Below are 20,191 nucleotides of genomic sequence, written 5' to 3'. Positions count from 1 at the left end.
AGCCACCTGCCCCATGGCAGATCCTAGAGATGTGGCAGAAAGCACTAAACTGGGCGTCCCCGACCTGGTACCTCTGTTTTCAGTTCTAAGTTGTTTCGTGATCTTGGGTAAGTCACTTCCCCTCTCTGGACCTTGGCCTCAGACTGGTTTCTGGGGAGCCATCGGGTTCCTTGAGGGAGTCGCAGGGCTGCCTCTGGAGGTGGGGGTACAGACAAGTGGGGCTCGGCCCCACACCCAGCCTCAGCCAGGGCAGCTTTGCTTTTGTCTGCTAATATATATGAGAATTATGTAAGATGCCTTTGACGAAAGAACACTGAAGTTTTCAAAAAGATTGAAAACCACTGGTTTCGATGTTTTCTCCTATTTCCTCAAAGGTGAGCAATTCCCGGCTGTCCAGACAGCCAACATCAGTCACGACCAAGCACCTAGCATGTGCCAGGTGCTGGAGGCTGCAGAGGAGAAGAAGGCCCTACCTTCTTTCAAGAGGCATCTAATCTAATCCAGGTATGGCAGATATGTGACACACATACCATTATTTCTGTTTCTATGCCCATGGCAGACATTACTAATCAATCACAGCGTGCTTTCCTATAGAGATCAAATGTGACCTCAAACCCTTTCTCAATCCAGTTGGCCCTGATACATGAAATAAAACCTCTCCCTGCCATCTCTGGTCACTTCTAACAAACAAGTTTTCTATAATACCATGGGCTGCCTCGCTCGGGAGTGAGAATCCCATCCTTGTTTGCTCCTTCAGTCAACAGGTATTTATTGAGCACCTACTATGTGCCAGGCACTGTTCTAGGGAGACAGTAGTTCTAGTGGGTCTTATAGTAGGGAGATAAAGATATAAGCAAATTAGAAAGCAAGAATATCTCAGGTGGTGAAAAATGAGGCAAACGATTCGAGAGACATAGGGCAAGGGGACTGGCTGGCTATTTTACCTTGGGTAGACAGGGAAGGCTTCTTTGAGGAGGTGACATGTAAGGAGAAATCCCAATAATGGGAAGGAGGTAGTCATGCAAAGGTTTGGGGAAGGAACATACCCAACAGAGGGAACAGCCAGTGCAAAGGCTCTGAGGCAGGACAGAGATGGGTGTGTTGGACGAATAGCAAGGAAACCCCTGGGACTGGGGGTTGGGGGCAGAGAAGGAAGTATAGAATGAAGTGAAAGAAGCAGGCAGATCGCGTGGATTCTTCCAGAATATCGGCAGGAGTTTGAGTGACAGTGTCTAATTTGTTTTAGAAAGATCCTTCCATAGCACTTGGACAATTCCCTGTTGTGGTCACGATAGAGGGTATTTGTTTCCTAGGAAAGTGTCGACACTGGTGAGCTCAGCATTACAGTTCTGTATTCTTGCTGGTTCCTGGTCAAATATCTAAGAAGGCTGGACCTTTGTGTCTTTCCACATCTGTTTCTGGCAGTTTCCACCTGGGGAGCCTCCTCCTTTCACTCCAAAGGCCTCCACTGCAGTGTCCCATCCTAGCCCCATCCGAGCAGACACTCACAGGTCCTCTGTACTCTGCCTCCTTTCCAACCCTCTTGCTCATCAAAGCTGACATTTCCTATGTTCCACCTCCTCGCTATCCAGCCAACTAATTAAGCAACTCGCCTATGCTGACGTCTAAGTGGGTGGATTTCAAGAGGTTAATGGGTACCTGCCCCAGGTCATTCATGGGATAGGGATGGTGAGGGTTTTCGGGGAGCTCCAGAGACCCACCTTAACCTAAGGAAGTCACTATAGCCAGGAGGAGAGGGGAACTGTAAGCAGATACAACAAATCACAACGTGTATTTCAAGTGGCTCAACCTACACGTGGGACACTCTGTAGGTCCAAACCCAACCCTCCCTGAACCCCAACACACATCACTGGGCACTCTCACTGCCTCCTCCCAACCCAAGCCAGCCAAGAATCCTAAGGGGCCATGAAGTGCGGACAAGGGGCCCACACACGTTCACAGATTTCCTGCAGATCAGGTAAATAGCGTTTCTGGCCCATCCAGGCAGGACCGTTTCCAAGGGCATGAATATGCGGTTGTGATTCATGAGGGCTAAGTTCATGTCTGCATGTTGGCTGGGTTCATCGTCGCTTGTCATCACATTGAATGTTCTCAGTTAATGAGTGGGGAAGCACAGCTAACATCTGGTAGGACCCCATGGACCAGGTGGACATTGACTCAAGAGACTTCGTAGAACGTGTTTATAACATACTGCTGGGCGGTGGGGGAAAGCAGCTCACAAAGAAACAGGAGGAGCCCGTGTTTGTCAATATAGAATGAGAAAGGACCGGAAAGCCACAGCACACGATAAAGAGGGAAAGGATTTACAGGCTATTTTAATTTCTCTCTCTGTGCCCATCTCTTTTCTCAATATTCTACCAGGAATATGTGTCACTTAAACCAATTATATAAAAGGAGAGGGGCCCTCAAGGTGGAAAAGAGTAAGAACTACAGGGCATGCGTAGATTTCCCCTTCTCCCCCTTGTGTCCTGCTGGGGGGCAGCAGGAGTGGGGGCCCTAGGCCTACCTGGGCCCTTGGTTCAGGAGCTGGGTGGGAGGGGACACAGCTTGGGCAGCTGGGGACAGGGAGGCCCTGGGTCACAGGATTGCTCTGGGGGGGCTCTCAGGGGCAGCCCAAGGAGACAGGAAACCCTCTAGCCACCATGGGGGTCTTGGACAGCCAGGCTCCCGCAGCCCCCATCTGCCAACCATCAATCGCTCTTGCATCCAAACTGGCCTTCTTGGGGCAAAAAGGCTTTAACTCGGGTGAAAAAGAAAACCAACCCTGTGTTCTCATTCCAATCTGGGGAATGAAAGTCTACACAAACAGCTTCTTATCGGTCATTCCCACTCTTTATACCTTCAAGGCTCTTTTATTTCACTCCGCTGGCAAATTTCTCCCGACAATTACTGCCTTTGACGAGCCTGCCAGGCTGCAGCGGGCGTGCGGGCAGCTTGTCCTTCACATCCTGCCTGTGGGAGACACAGGGCCAGGCCCCATTCAGGGGCAGGACAAACAATGGGCAATGGTGCTGGGGAAGCTGTGTGTGCTGCCCAGGCCCCTACGTGCTGCTAAGAAGCCAGATGGGGACTGACTGGGACTTTATTTGCGTGACAGACTCTAAGCCGGAGGGTGTCTGGGAGGAGAGCATTACCGGGATCCGCTGCCCAGTTCTCCCCAGAATGCAAGCTGGTCTGGCTCTGGGTCTCTGGGTGACTGGGGCTGCTTCAGTCTTCTGGGGCATCAGTGTGGGATGCGGGCCTGGGAGGGGACGGAGGAAGTGCCCTCCACGGGCAGCCTCGGGGAGCACCATTGCTATGCGCCAGCCATCTGCTCTCTGCTCCCTGGGGGACTGAGACAGGCTCCCAACATCTGCCTCTGTGAGCTGCTCCAGCAGGTCCCTGGGGAGTGGCTGCAGCAGGCAGCCTGCAGCAGGGCCAGGTTGGGACTGCAGGTGGCAAGGGGATGACAGCTGACATGATGATTTGTGCATTCCTGGGTGAGAGGTTGGGCCCTTAATGGACGACATGCCCTTCAGTCTGCTGCTCCTGCCTTGGTAGCCTGGCAGTCGTTAGGAGAGCCTCTTCCCCGGCACGGGCGAGTTTCAAGGCCGTGATGAGCCTCTTGGCAGGGGCAGGTGCACGCACGGCCAGCCACCTCCACTGTGGCCTGAACAACTGGCCCAGGCAGGGTCAGTGAAGCCTGAGGGTCAGGGCTGGTCAGTGGGCAGCCCCGCCCCCAACGGGGACATAGGCTGGTTCTCAGGAGGATTTGCTGCTAAGACACGTCATCTGAGTACTTGTGTGCATCTTATTCTCCATGCTGTCTCTGGGGCAGAGGACTTGCCATGGACCCTGGGCCCCTGCACCTGGGCACACTGGTCTTATAGACCAAAGACTTCCATCGCGGGCGAATACCCAACCCTCCTGTTGATTGGCCCTGTTGTTTTGTCTCAGGTTCAGGGCAGAAATGAGCCATTCATCCATTCGACAAAACTTTACTGAATTCCTGTGAAGGGCTGGGCACTAGGGACCCTGCTGGCTGTCCTCTGGGGTCAGGTCTCATTTTCCTCTGGAGACCCTGCTCCAGCTTCAGGGCCTGGTAATAGGACGTATTCACAGCACTGTCGCTAAACAAGAGGGAGCCCATCTCTGTACCCTCAGCCAGTGTGCTGCCTTCTCCATGGAAGAGGCCACCCCCATCCCAGATGGTGAGATTCGAGGGCTCTTTGCCCCCTTTGTATTCCCTGCCCAGCTCAGTGCCTTTCACATTCATTTGTTTATTCCACAACTGGTTTTTGAGTGCTTACTGTATGCTAAGTACTATTTTAGACCCTGGGGATATGTCAACAGACCAAAGTCCGTGCCCTCATGGAGGTTATTCTCCTCGGGGAAGAGAAACAATAAACAACTAAATAGGTCAAATGATGCATGTTAAAGGCAATAAGTGCTGTGAAAAAAAAAAAAGTAGGAAAGAAGGGAGGAGTTGCCATAGAGCTTAAAGGGGGTGGCCAGAGGAGTCCTCACAGAAAGGTTCAATCGGAGCAAAGACTCAAAAGAAATGATGGTGTGAGCCGTGGGAACGTCGGAAGGCAGAGGGCACCCTGAGGCGGGAAAGTTTAAGAGTGGCGAGAGTGCGTAAGTGACGGGGAGACGGGGAAGGAGAGAAATCTCTGTTTGGCTCTAGTAGGTTCAATGGTGGCCCCCCAAAAGATATGTCCACATCCTATTCCCCAGAACCTGTGACTCTGACCTCATTTAGGGAAAGGGCCTTTACATGTGATTAAATTAAGGGCCTTGAGATGGATCATCCTGGATTATCTGGGTGGGCTCTAAGTCCAATGACAAATGTCCTTAGAAAAGAGACAGCGAGGAGACAGAATAGGAGACGCAGACACACAGAGGAGATGGCAACGGGAAGACAGAGCGAGGCAGCCCTAAGCCTAGGATTGCCGACACCATCAGGAGCTGGAAGAGGCGAGGAAAGGTTGGCCCCTATGGAGAGAATATAGCTCTGCCAACACCTTGATTTTGGACTTCTGGCCTCCAGATCTGGGGGAGAGTAAATTCCTTTTGTTTTAAGCCACCACGTTTGTGATCATTTGTCACTGTAGCCACTGGAAACGAATGTGGAGGCCACAGTAAGGACTCCAGCATTCACTGTGAAATGGGAACCAGTGGAGAGTTTGAACAGAGGGAGATGTGAGCTGATGTCTATTCTCCCGAGTCCAGATGGTGGGAGGAAAGGCTGGAATGGGAGAGAAGAAGAGGCCACGGTGGAAAGCCAGGCAGGCACTTGGTAAATGCGCACTGAGTGTTGCGGGGAGGGCACTTGTGGGGGACACAAAATGCCCCCAGGACCTGGTCCCTCTCAGAGCTCCCTGCCCAGGAAACAGCATGGAGAGGGAACTACAGAGACAAAGTCATTTGGGTGGAGGCGTCTCCCAAGTGATCAAGCTGCTGCTACAAAGAGCGGACAACAAACCGTGTCAACGATCGTGTCTGACGTTGATTGAACGCTCACCATGTGCCAGGCGCCTGCGGAGCATTTTTTATGCATCTCCTCCTTCCATTCTCATAAGAACCTTCTGTTTGTATGGAAGGTAGGTACTATTATCCCCATTGTGCAGATGAAGAAACTGAGGCTTGCTCAAAACCATAGCGCTGGTGAGGGACAGAGCTAGAATTTGAACGCACTCTGTCTGACGCCAAAGCTGAGATCCTCTTGTGTCTGGAGCAGCAGCAGAGGCTGAGTGCTGGGAAAGAAGGAAGGGGTAAAGCCAAGGTCGTCCAGGCAACAGGAGGCGGAGCCAGGACTGGCAACCATGGTTCACAAAGCGAAATTCACATGTACGTGAGGTCCTGTAACAACAGATACTGAGGAAGCAGTAGGAAGCGTGGGGGTTGAGAAGCAGGGGAGCCGGCTGAGGGTGGGTGGACAGTGTCTTCTGCGACCACATGGGATGTAGGAAGAGGGCATTGGGCGTGTGGACCCAGGTGGAAGAAGGGAGCCCTCCAGTCCAGCTCCCTGCAGACTGATCAGGTCCTTGGCTGTTTGGTCCAAGCCATGTCCGCCTCCACCAGGCCCGGGACCAGGCCGTGAAGAAGCTGGAGGCCCTCCAATAAAGACCAGCAGCCAGACCAGGAGCACCTGGGTCGTGATGACTGACATGGGGTCCACCTCCATCTTCTCTCCTTCTCCTGGATTAATATTATCATCGCGGCCGGAGCAAAATTAGCCACATGCTGGCAGTTTATTTTTAATTGTTTCCAAATATGCATCCTAATTATTATGCAGTTCTAAATAGAAAGTGATGGCAGGAGCAGAGAGTTTGTTTCGGTGACATGAGGAATGAGGGATTACACGTTCTCAGCAGCTGCCTCAGGGACCCTAGCCCCCGCCTTCTCGCCTGGTGTTTTGTCGCTTCTGGTAGCTATTCCTAATAACTACATCAGGCCAGAGAGTGGAGGGGAGCTGACACCTTCCATAAAACACGTGTGGGGATCGGGCCCTGGGGAAGCCTGGCTGACAGTCAGGAGAGAAATGGAACATGGCACGAAGGCCAGCCTGCTGGATGTGGGAGCACACGCGTGTGCCGGCCGGGCCCCGTGATGTCCACAGGCTGCTGACATGGGAGGGACTGTCAGCAGGAAGGACAGGAAAATGGAGAGTGCAGGCGCCTGCCTCACCCACTTCCATCCGGTGCTCACAGGAGCCCCGCGCGCTCTCTCTTTCTCTCTCTCTCTCTCTCTCTCTCTCTCTCTCTCTCTCTCTCTCACACACACACACACACACACACACACACACACACACACCCTCATTTCACTAAGCTCACCTCCACCCCCATCTTTATAAGTAACGATCCAATTAATGTCACATAGAACAGTGAGCCTTAGTTGGGGTAGAGGAGGTTAGACCCTTTGAAAACCTGATAAAAGTTATTGATCCTCTCCCTTGAGAAATGAACACACATGCAATTTCAGGGCGGTGGGGTGGGGGGGGGTCACAGCCCCCTGAGGCCTGTGCAGTTCCCCTGATGAACTCTGAATCAGAGAGATGATGCAGTGGGAAAGAGCATGGATTTGGGGGCGAGTCACCTGGGTTGGAAGGTTGACTCCATCGTTGACAGACTACGAAAGCTCTTAATTAAGGCCAATCGTGTAGCTTCTCCAGGCCTCAGGTACCGCAACTGTATGGGGAGGGGACAATAATATTAACACCTTTCTTGAAGAACTGTTGACAGGCTAGATGAGCTCATATGTCTTAAATACTTAGAACGGTTCTAGACACGTAAATAGATGTTTCATAAATGCTGGGTATTATCAAAATGAGGGGAGAAAACTTTAGAAGCATCTTCGTCCAGGCTCTGCCGCTACCCTGCTGTGTGACCTCAGACAGTTGCTGCCCCTCTCTGACCTTCAGTTTTTCCCTCCATTCTTTTTCTCACATTCTTTGATTCTCCAATTTATTGAAATCAGAGACTGAAGGCTGTTGCTTCTGGGCAGAAAGAGAACAAGAGACCTGGCCTCCACCATCCAGGAGTGTGGACCCCGCCCCCACCTTCCACTGTCTCTGCCTCCTTGCTCAACCCTGTCATGGGGGTGCCAGGAAGGAGAGGTATGAGCTGGGCCAGTCAGGGAGGGCTTCGGGAGGAGGTGCCTCCAGAACTGGCATGTGAAATGCAGGAAGCGTTATGAGTCCAAGGAGAGGCAAGGAGAGACCATGGAAATGGGATCAGGCCTGGGGCGTCCTAAGGCCCCTCCCAGCTCCCATACCCTGCTTTCTGCCTGAGGTGCAGTACCTGCACGTGCAGTACACATAGTAGGTACTCAAGAAATCTGTGGACAGGTACGCGGGCAGGCATATCTGTGCTCCCAACCCCCGCTGTCCCACAGGTTGCTGGGCTGGGCTCTCTACTCTCAGCCTCTCCCAAGCAGAAGGGAGCCAATCAGCTGTGGGTATACAGGGCTGAGCAGACAGTTGTGACTTAAAAGCCAGTTCAGATAACTCTTCTGTGTTATACTCAGACAAAATGCTGCACGTCTAGGCCAGGGACCTGGAAGCTAAGTATGGGGGAAAAAAAATGTGCTCCACCCTGTCCCCAGCTTGGGCCTCTGGATACTGGGGCCTCAGGGATTGGGTTCCGAAAGCCTGAGGGCAAAGGGTTTGAGGATGGGCCATAGGCAGGGAGATAAGGAATGAGGGCCTAATGCCTGGGTATAAATCTTTGTTCCAGCCAGAACATAAATCTAAACAAGCCCTGAGTCACCCACCCAGTGGCTGGGGACAGGGGGTTAGGAGAGCCTGTGAACATGAATTCCAGGCCAGGTGCATAGCAGGGAGCGTCCTAGATGCATGGCCTTGGGCAAATCACTTCTTCCCCTCTTAGAGCCTCAGTCTCCCCATCTCTAAAATGGAAATAAGTCATTACAAGGATTAGAGATCAGGTCTGCAGCTTGGAACATAGTAGGTCTTATTTTTGCCCCTCACGTCGGGGGGGAGTCTGTGTCAATGAGTGATTTACTGTCGATTTCACTGCCGGGAGGCTGCAGGGGAGGGTAATGGGGGGTGGGGAGAATTTTCATGATCAAAACCTCAGCAGCCCTAAGAAGGCTGGGCTCTACGGTTATCTTAGGGTCCTAACAGTACGGTTATCGTAGGGTCCCAACAAAGCCTCCTTTTGGAGTTCACTCTCCATTATTTATGTTGGACCACACAGTGCTGTTCAGGAAAAACACATTAGCCACAATCAAAGCTAACAGGGGACCCTTAGGGAGTCTCCTGGTGGGTAAGCAAGAAGGGAATGTATTGATTATTCCTGGGTGTGTGACCTTGGAACTGTAGGATTTGGCCGTGAATAAGACCTTTACGGGTAGGGTGACCAATTTGGGCTGCTTTTCCCGGGAATGTAAGTCCCAGGCAAGACAAGACAGCCAGTCACCTTATTTACAGACCCCTGGCCAGGGTGTGGTCAGTGTAACACTCCCAGTGGATGAAGGAAAAGAAAAACAACAACAACAAAAACTTTTCTTATTCCGAAGTGAACAGGCACCTGTAGCTCAGACTGAAATTGACAGTAACACATAAGGACTCAAAAGTTGCCAAATCTTAGACACCCCAGACAGAAGCAAAGTCTGTGTTCTGAAGACACCTGGAAATGGGCTGAGCTCCTAGAGAGGAGCTTGAGGAAAAGAATTTCATAAAATGCACTGAGTGGCAAAATCCACATTTCTAAATTAGCACACCTTATTTTAGATATGTGCTTTTACATAGATATATATAATTAAACTATTAAATTAAATATTATATTAATAAGTAGATATTTAACCACTTTTTCCAATGGCATCAGAAAATACAAATTCAAGTTGGCTCAATAAACTTTTTCAATGTTCTCACTGGGAAAATGGAGAATCCCTGTATATTTAGGGCCCGTTTGCTGTGTTGGCACGTACTCTTCAGGACTGCCTCCCACCCTTGGGTGACATGGGTGGTGTGGATAATTGGATCTATTTATATTGGACAGGAGAAGAGACTCCATTCATTCATTCATTCATTCATTCATTCGTTCATTAAATATTTATTGAGTACATGTGCCAGAGACTTTAAAAAAGTCGCTGAAACCCCTGCTCTGGTGGAGCTGCCATTCCAGTGAAGGATACAGATCATCAATTCACACATAAATAAAACGTATATTGTGTTAGTGATGAGTGCTAAGGAGGTGAAATAGAACACGGGAAGAGGGATGGGAGTAACAGTGGGGGTTGACATTTTAGAAGGAGACCCGGCAAGGTTTCACTGAAGAGGAACAGTTAGTAAAAAAACTGAAGGAAGGGAGGGAACAAGACCTGTGGATTTCTGAGAGAGACTAGCAGACAGCAGGAGCAGCAAGTACAAAGGGCCTGCGGTGGAGCATGGCTAGGGTATTTAAGGAGCAGTAAAGGAGCAGGTGGGAAGCAAACAAGGGTTAAGGGGGAGGAGACATGGTCAGAGAGGAAAGGGGAGGCCAGATCATGAGAAGCCTCAGGTCGTAATAAGACTTTGGCTTTTGATTCTGGGTGAGATGAAAAGTCATTTGAGTTGTTTTAGGAGAAGTCACATGATTTGATTTATGTTTTAACAGGATCCCTCTGGCTGTTGGACTGAGAATACAGTCAAGGGGTGAAGGGCAGAAGCAGAGAGACCAGTCAGGAAGCTACTGCAATAAACTAAGAGAACGATGATGGGTGCTCAGGGGGTTGTAACCGTGGAGACAGTAAGACGTGATGGATCCAAGATATATTTTGAAAGTAGAGCAGGCAGGATTAGCTGGTGGATTGCACACAAAGGGTGAGGGAAAGAGAGGAGTTAAGAATGACTCCAAAACTTTCGACGTGGGGGGTGCAGTTAACATCACCTGGGATGGAGAAGAAGGGGGTGGAGTAGTTTTGGGGGAAAGGCCAGAAGCTCAGTTTTGTGTATGTGATGTTGGAGACATCTTGTAGTCCTCCAAGCAAAGATGCCTTGCAGGCGGCTAGATATGTGAGTCTGGAGTTCAGTGGACCTATCGGGACTGGAAATGCACATTTGGGGATCATCAGCATACATGGTATTTGAAGCCATGAGCTTGGATGAGAACATCGAGGGAGCGTGTGTGGAGAAGAGAAGTCAGGGCTGCGTGCTGGGCAGGTCAGGTTGATGAGGAGGGGCCAGCAAAAGAGGCAGAGAGGGAGCCACCACGGATATGTAGGACAGCCAGGAGACGAGGGGCCCTGGGAGCCAAGAGAACAGGTTCAAGGAGGAGGGATGGCTGGCGCCAAAGGCAGCAGATAGGACGTGTACAAAGAGATACAAGAATTGACCACTGAATTAAGCAATGAGAAGGTCACTGGTGACTTTGACAGGAACAGTTCTGATGGAGTGATGGGGGCAAGAGACAATGGGATGGATTCAAGATGCACTCGAGGAAAGGAACTGGAGAGAGCAAGGTAACTCTTTCAAGGAGTTTTGCTGTACAGGGAAAGAGAAATAGGGAGGCAGGGAAGAGAAAAGCATGGTGTAGAAAAGATTCTCTTTGTAAGACGGGAAAAATAATAGCATGTTTATGGTGCTGGGACTGACCCAACAGAGAGGGGAAATAGATGATACAGGAAAGCGCTTGAAGGGAGAATTGCTGGAGCCCTGTCCTTGAGCAAGGAGAGAGGATGGGACAGCAGGGGATAGGTGGATAGCAACATTTCCCTGGGGGATGCAGGGTCCCCTGGAGCCGTTGCGCGTGGCCCCCTCCGCCTGTCTTCTTATGTTCCTGAGCTCTCAGCAGCATTATACCTACCTCCCAGTCAGTGTGCGAATGAGTGGATGGGGCGGGGGAGGGGGGCGCTCAACGTAACATGGTGCGAGGATTTTCAAAAGCAAGCTCTGTACTCAGGTAAACCTGGGTTCAACTCCTTGCTCTGCCACCCAGCAGCGGTGTGACCTTGAGCCAGTTTCTCTACTTCTCCAAGCTTCAGTTTTCTCTATGAAATGAGGAGGCTAATAGAACCTACTTTATAGGCTGGTGGGAGCACTAATAAGATCATAGTGCCGGCAGAGTGCTGAAGGTAGTATCTGGGACATGGGAAAGTGCTCCAGAGGGGTGAACTACCCTCATTCCGAGCAGTGCAATAATTCCCCCCTCTGAGCTCATCCAGAGTTTAATAATATCCAGCACGTGGAAGGAAATGGATGGAGCTATAAAATCGCAATGCACACGCTCCACGATCACTCACAATTGCCCTGACCGGTTATGACCCTCAGGCTGTCACGGTGATGAGACAGCCTTAGGGGCCGTGCTGTTCCCAGATATAGTAATGCCCCCTGCTCCCGTCCCTGCAAGGAAGCACAGGGGATGAGTGACAGAACCTTATTACAGAGATATCATTAAACCTACTCTAGCTGGTCTTTTTTTTTTTTTTAAGCAAATTACTCAGAGGGCATGGTACTTCAGTGATTATTAGTGACACGTAGCTTGAGCACACTTGTAACTGAACTACATACCAGGGTAGCAAGCAGACTGTGGTGCTAGTTAAGGCAAACAAAACAAACAACCCAAACACCTGAAATGAGCTTACACAATCAAGGAGGGCTTCCTGTAGGAGGCAAACCTTCAGGTGAGCCTTAAAGACAGGAAGGCTTTGGCCAGGTTGAGAGGAAGACATAGGTGGTTCTGTTTGTTTGCTTGTTTTGTAGCAAACAACTGAGCAAATGGATTTGATTGGATTTGTCCTGTTTGATCACCTACTAAACCAGCCAAAACCACTTTCCTCCTCCCCAGGGACCTAGCCTGTGTCAGGGACCCACACTGCCAGGGGTTTCAAGAAGTCCTGACCTTCATTCTCCCAATAAACTTCACCAGACTCTGGCACTGACTCCCACCTTATTGAGCTACACAGAGGAAGGGGCTTCAGACGGAGAGAATTTGATCAATCCACAACTACCATGTTGGAAACATTTAATAATTTAGCTCCAGCAACAGCTCAAAGCTGTCTCCAGTTAACCCACGGGGTACCTACTAGCAGAAGGAAAGGGCATACCTAGAAGAGGTGGTAGTGGTAGTTGTGGCAACAACAGCTACATTTACGGAGTCCTGCATGTGTCCTGCTCTCTTGGGGGCACTTTGCATTACTTTATCTCATTTAACCCTCACAACAACAACTTCCAGGAAAGTACTATTATTGCCATTTCTCAGATGAGAATAATGAAGTCAGAGAGGTTAGGTGACTTGTCCAATGTCACACAGCTAGAGAAGGGTAGAGCCAGCCAGGATTGAACTCCTGTGCTACACTTAATATCAAAGCCCAAGAACTGGGGAGAAAGAAAGGAGCAGAGAGAGGAACGGAGCCTGGAGGGAGCAAAGATCTTTTGTTCCTTTGCATAAGACAACCCAAAGCAACACTCCTAGTGTGGGTTCCTCAACTGCAGAAGCCATAAAACCAAAACTGTGTTTCTCAGACTCCCTTGCAGCTAGGATTCTGGGTGTAAAGTAGGTTCTGCCAATCAGATCACTCATATTCAGACCATGTGGCCTTCCAATAACCCATAAGCTGCCCTCATGGGGCCAGACTCCAGAAGCAGTGATGTCGCACCTGTTTGGCAGGGAGCAGATAACAGACCTGAGAAGAGTTTGAGCCTGGCAGGTCTCAAGAGTAAGGTAGAAAGCAGGGACATTCAGGGAGTGCCAGAGCGAGGCGGCATGGTCAGAGACAGTGTAGCCTAGGGAAGATCACAAGCACAGACTGTGTAGACAGACAATCTGGGCTTTAATCCTTGTTCCATCACCCCTCCCTGTTTGTGTGACCTTGGGTAAATTACTTAATCTCTCTGTGTCTCAGTCTTCTCATCTGTAAAATGGGGATAATAGCACCTACGTTATGGTATCATTGTAAGGAGGAAATGAAATAATGGATGCACAACAGAGCAGGGGCTGGTACATGTAAGCACTTAATACACGTGAGATATTATCATTACACCGTAACACCTATTTGATAAGCTCCAACTCTGAGCAGGGCATCCTGGGCACATCACATATCACCCTTACAACCTCCCTGCAGGGTAGGTGGTGTCACTTCCATTGTAGTGCAGGAGGCTCCAAGGGTGCAGGTGGCAACTGATTCGTGGTGTGGGGGAGGAGACGAGCCCAGACTCCATGGTCCCACGTTAGCTCTCCAAGAGGCACATGGGGTCTCAGGGAGCCTATGCAGAGGGGAGGAGGGCTCCTCGGGCATCAGAGGTTCCGTGGCCCCACCTCTGCCCAAGCCAGCAGCACATAGGGGTCCCTGACCTCATTGCTTCCTGACCCCATAAATCGCCAACTTGGAGTCGGGCCCTGCCCCTCCCCCCGGGTGAGCGTGGGTGGGTTATTTCACTTACCCATCCCCAGTCCAGCCTCCTTCCAGTGCACTGGCAGGCCCTGCAGTCTTGAATCTCCACAGTCTGGGAGACAAGGGCTGGTCCCGTCCTGGGAGGGGAGCCTGAGCTTGGCAGGGCCCTGCCCACCAGGCCTAAGGAAACCAATTACATTTGCATTTCATTTGGAGTTGAGACAACCACTGCCACAGGCTAATGACGTGCCAATTGATTACCAGAAACATATGCGGAAGAGGAGCCCTTTGTTAGGCAGGAGTTGCAGCCTCTGTTCTTCTAACTCAGATATCGAAGCAGCTGTCGGCAGTTCCACCCCATTCCTGGCCTGTGGAGTTTGGGGAGATGCCAGGGTGTCTTTTCTTAGGAAAACAAGTCTCCAGGATGGGGTTGTGTCCCGGGTCTCACTCCCTTCTTAACCACAGGGCCAGCTGAGGTCACAGTCAGTCAACAAACACTCAATGAGCACCCACTCTGAGCAAGACACTGGGGTCTGAAGATACAGGAAGGAGTAAGACACAGTCCCCAATCTCAGGGCACTCTGCAGACCTTGGTAAGAGCTACAAGAGGAGTGGGCGCAGGGAGCCATGGGAGCTCAGAGGAGGGGCTCCTCCTGGAGACTGGGTGGGGAGAAAGAGATCTGAGAAGGCTTCCAGGAAGAGGTGACATTTGAGCAGCGTTGTAAAGAGTGAGGAGGAGATGAAAGGCATTCCAAGTAGCAGGACCAGCACCAGCAAAGGCTTAAAAGTGGGGGGGGGGGGGGGGGGGGGGGGGGAGGGAGTGCTGGGGCTGGGAGAGTTGTTGTGGAGACCTGGGACATTTGGGCAATTGAAAGTGACTCATCTCAGGGACACGTGAGTTGCAGAAGCTGAGGGGTCAGCTGGGGTCAGATCATAAAGAGTGTTATGGACCAAGATGAGGAGCTGGAGCTTCATGCCACACGCTGGGGAGTCTCTCGGGAGATACATCTGCAGAGCAGTGAGGACAGCGGGACTGGACTTTGAGGACCTGGTCTGGTCCCTTAGAGTGGTCCCAAATGGAGGCAAAGGGACAAACTTTCATATCTCCGCATCAGAATGTTGCTGGTAGGGGGGTAGGGGGCAGGGTGTAACCTCAATGGAGGCAGTTTCCTGTGGCCAAGGGCAATGCCCTGTGAGGGGCACAGCTGTGAGCTGTCAGCAGCTCATAACCCCATCACAGGTTCCAGGAATTAGGACACGGACGTCTTTTGAGGGCCATCATTCTGCCTATCTCAGGTCCCAAACTTTACCTGATAGGGAAGAAGGGTCTTTGCAGAGGTGGCTAGGTTTAGAACCTCGAGCTGCGGGGATTACCCTGGGTTATCTGGGTGGACCCAAGCCAACCACATGAGTCCTAAGACGGGAAGGCCCTTTCCCAGCTGTGCTGAGAGAAAGACGTGATGTGAAGATAAACAGGTGGTCACGAGCCACGGGTCACAGGCTGCCTCTGAAAGCTGGAAAAGGAAAGAAAACAGATTCCCCCTTGGGGCTTCCAGAAAGGTACACAGGTGTGCTAACACCTCGGTTTTAGCCCATTGAGATCAATGTCCAGCTTCTGATTTCCAGAACTATAAGATAAGACATTTGTGTGGTTTGGAGCCACTAAGTTTGTGGCAACTTGTTACAGCAGCAGGGGGAAACTAACACAGAGCAAAGCAGAGACATCTATCACCAAGTCTAGTGATATTTGATGGGGTGCCAGCCTGCCCAAGGACCTAGCCCTGCGTTGCACTGATGGAACTTTCTGCACTGATGGAAATGCCCATATCTGCGTTGTCGAACACGCCAGCCACTAGCCACGAGCGGTGGCTGAGCCCTTGAAATGTGGCTAATATAGTTGAGGACCGGGCTTGTTCATTTTCTTTGGTTTCAATTCATTTAAATGTAAGTAACCACACAGGGCTAGTGGCTACTGTATTGGGCAGTGTGAGTCAACATTTCCATCAATGCAGAAAGTTCTATTGGACGGCTCTGCTTAGAGGTTCGAACAAAAGCTCAGGGAGGAGAGGGGCGTCGTGGGATCCTCATCTTCTTTCACTTTGAAGAGCCCAGGCCTCTGCCCAAAGGCTTCCCTTTGCTCCCTCCATTGGTCTGGATGATTGGGTGAGGACTTCCCCGTGTCCTTGCGGTGCCCCCAAAGTCCTGGTAGAGCCCCACTCTATTGTGTAAATGCAGGCACCTTGCCACCTTCAGGAGAAAAACTGCAAACCTTGGCTGCACGGGAGGCTGTGCTGGTCAGAGGGCTTTGGCCACAGAGTCTCCAGACTTCTCAGAGGCACAGCAAAGCTGCCCGCGACCAGGGTTCTCTGTGGTCTGGAAAAATCCAGGTTGTAGCATCTCTTGAAAACAAGCTTCAGGTGGCATCCAGCTCCCAGCAGAGCCTCCTAATTCCTCAAAGATGACGAAAGTCTCAAGTTACTAAGCAGCAGCCTGTCTTGTCTTTTCTGAGTGATCGGGGACTCCATGGAGGCCAGGGTGGCTGGGGGAAGGGTCTTGGGCCCTAATAACCCCAATTATCAGTAAGATGGTCTGAGTGGTTTTTTCAGGGGTGTCAATAGCTTTCATCAGCTTTTCAAAGGGGTCTGTGATATCCCCTAAAACTGTTAAGAAACACTCTGCTTTCTTGCAGACTTGAGAAGAACTAGTCTCCCCTTCCCTTCCCTCCCCTTTCTACTCCTCCCCACTCTAACTCTCCCCTCCCCTTCTCTCTCCTCCCCTTTCCCAGCTCTCCCTGCCTCTTATAAATATCTACTCAGGCCAGCAACCCACTGGGACCATCTTTTCCTCTCTTCCCTCCCTTCCTCCACCTGGGCCTTGCTCCCCCGCCCCTACACAAGACTCATCAATTCGGAAGGACAAAGCCAGGCATCCAATGTACTTCTTGGGGGAGACAAAGCAGGGTGAGAAGGGGGAGTGCGTGTACAAACAGACTGATCTCCAGAAGAGAGGAATTACTCGAATTACAATTGATTTTCCACCGTTAATGAAGCATGAACCCGTGTGATTGCATCTTGAAAAGATTTATAATTATTCATCGAATCTTGGAAGATAATTAAACTTCATTAAACGCAGACATGACAAGCCTTCAGAGCAAGCTGAGACCTCCATGCAGGGTTCCAGATCAGAGCAGGGATGGCAGGCAGCAACCCTGTTGGGGTGGGGGGTGGGGCGGGTAGGAGGGCTGATGAGGAGTGGAAGGGAGAAAGGGGAGGGGGAAGCTCAGGGAAGAGGTCACTGTGGAAAAGGCAGACACTCTTGGGTCTTTTGATTCCTCTCTCTACCCTTTGGGGACCCCCCCTTCGGGACTCCTCCCTCCCTCCCTCCCTCCCTCCCTCCCTCCTCCCCACCTCCCTGCCCCACCCCCTTCCTCGTGTCAGAGGAGGAGTGTTGAGAATGGGGGCAGCTCTGCTGTCCTGCTCAGAGTCCCTGCTGAGCCCTAGACCTCAGAGGGGTTTGGGGGCAGCATGACCTAGCAACAGGGGGAGGGGCAGAACGGGGGTTCTGGGGGGCACGGAGAGGACCCTGGTGTCGCATGTGTGCACGCACAGCAAGGGGTGTGGTGGTCTGCTCCAGACAGTACAAATCACGCATTCTGGAATGCCTTCTGGCAGGAGACACTGACATGCTGTCAGTGGTTACCTATGCGAGGGGGGTGAGGAGAGGATGGGACAAAGGAGGGAATTTCTTTTTCTCCATAATATGCGTCTTTAGGGATTGAATTGCACAATGAGCATATATTCAGATATAACACATGTAATTTTAAAAAGTTTAATACATACAGCCATGATCTGCTCAACGGATATTTACAGTTGAGAGCCAGGCTCTCAGGTAAGTGTGCTGGGGACAGAGGTGACTCAGACCGTCCAGCCCTTCCTTGGGGAGTACACAAGTGTGTGTGTGTGTGTGTGTGTGTGTGTGTGCGCACGCACATGCATACACCACACAGGACTAGGTTGTAAAGAACACCCCCCACCCCACCCCTATAGGCCCAAAGGAGTCATCCCCGGCTGGAAGGTGGCTCTGGTTCTGACCTCCTGTGGGTGGGAATCCAGCCCCCGTCTCTTCATCCATTCCAGGCCACCCCTCCCCATTCTTTGGGGACCCCTCATATCTCTCCGCCCAGCCTGACCCCTCCGGTAAGCTAAACCCATCCTCACGAATGATGCCATAAGACCCCTCTGCTTGCCAGGTGCACCACCCTCCACCCCAGGATCTCACTGTCTCTGCCAGAGTGACAGGAGAGAATGTGAATGAGGCGACCTCACCGTATCCTTTTTCTAGAGCTGCTTCTTGGCAGGGAGGAGGTCGTTTTAAGGATAGGCGGGGAGGGAGTCACGCCCCTGCATGTGTCTGGCCCACATTGGAGGGCAGGGCTAGAAAGTCACTGATGGGCCAGGTGGTGGAGGGCAGAAGTAAGGACTGGGGGAAGGGGTGTCTTCAAGGCAGGAGGTAGAAAGGTGGAGGACCATCCCTCCACACAGAGGCTAAGATCCCAGTTCTAAAGCCAGGCAGCCTGGTTTCCAGTTATGGCTCTAATGTCTTGCAATTATGTGACCTCAGGAAAGTTACTTAACCTCTCTGAGCCTCAGTTTCCCCATCAGTGCCTTGCTAATACCGCCTCCCCTATGGGTTGTCAGTAGAAGTGGCTGGAATGAGAGATGGGGAGTATTTGGCACAGTGCCTGGTACAGTGAAAAGGAGCTCAAAAATGGCAGCGATTGTTATTTGTATAATTTGAATTCTTTCTCCAAACGCCATCCAGTCACTTTACTTCATGGTGAGCTCTTGAGAGCAGGAACAGTGTTTTATCGATCTTTGTATCTGCTTTGCCTAACCCAGGACTTGGCCACTAGTAGGTGTTCAAGGAAATTTTGGTTGTGTGAATAAGTGCACGAATGAAGAAGAAATGAAACTGGACCTTATGGCTGTCTTCTAATCCCAAGTTATCTTCCCAATACAGGTCACTTAATTGGATGAACTATTTAAAATATGTCTAAAACATGGATAGGCTTATGGGAGAGGAAAGAAAATCTTCAGAGTTTAGAAGGGACAAGACATGCATTTCCAGGAAAGTAAGCTGGCACTAAAGCCAGCATTTCCTTGGGGGCATCTGGTCAATCCAAAGCCTGAGGAGACAAAGTCTGAGCCTGAGCGAGGTGGGAGGTTACATTGCCAACTCTACAGAAAGTGGGGGCCTCCCAGCATGGACTAAGAAAATCCTGCCTTGGCTCTGATGGGAGGGGCAAAAAGTGGGGGCGGGGAATCCCCCTGTGTGAGAATTCCTAACAGAGCGCCCTCATTTTGGCTTGGGGCCAGAATTTATTCTCCTCACGTGATCTAAAGAACCACCAGCAGAAGATTGGCCTACCATCAGTAGTGGCACCTGGCAGAAGCGTACACAGATCTCTGAAGAAACACCCTCTAAACCCAGGCCTCAAAGAATTCCTATAGAAAGTAAGTTCCAAGAAACGTGGGCACCCAACAAGAAAAAAAAAAGTCAAAACACACAAGGAAACAAGCTACCATGAGCAAGAGTTAGCAGAAACAACTACAAATCAGAGCTGCAAAAACTGCAGGTGTTGGAATTATCAGATATAGAATGTAAAATAAATGTGTCAGTATGTTTAAAATGTGAAAGGGATATCTGAGTATGAAAAAGGAAAATGCGATTATGAAAAATTACAAGGCTGATTTGAAAAAGAATCCAGATATCTACAAATGAGAAGTATAATAATTGAAATTAGAAACTTAAGTAGTGGGTAAAACAAGATGAGACACAGCTGAGAAGAGAATTGGTAAACTGGAAAAATGTTAAGAAGACCTCTCCCACACACAGCAGAGAGAGACAAAGAAATGGAAATTGTAAGAGATTAAGAAACATAGGAGACAAAATGAGAAGATCTAACGTGTCTAATCAGCGTTACAGAAGGAGCTATTAGAATGGAGAGTCAAATGCAACAAGAAAATAGCTAAGAGTTTTCCAGAACTGTGAAAGATTCGAACCCTCAGATTCAGAAAGCTCAGTGAATTGCAAGCAGAATAAATAGAGATCTTCACCTAAACACACCATAAGGAAAATACAGAATATCACAAAGAAAAAATCTTAAAAGCAGCCAGAGATAAAAGAGAGATTACCTAAAAAGGATGGTCAAATAGACTGATGGGGGTTTTCAAAGAAACTCTGGAAGCCAGAAAACAGTAAAATAACACCTTCAAAAAGCTGAAAGAAGATGAGAGAGACTGTCATCTGAGAATTCTATAACCTTTGAAACTATTTTTCTAGAATGAGAACAAAA

This window comes from Rhinolophus ferrumequinum, chromosome 9 (assembly GCF_004115265.2).
Source record: "Rhinolophus ferrumequinum isolate MPI-CBG mRhiFer1 chromosome 9, mRhiFer1_v1.p, whole genome shotgun sequence".
NCBI lineage: Eukaryota > Metazoa > Chordata > Mammalia > Chiroptera > Rhinolophidae > Rhinolophus > Rhinolophus ferrumequinum.
Note: the sequence above shows the minus strand (reverse complement) of the source record.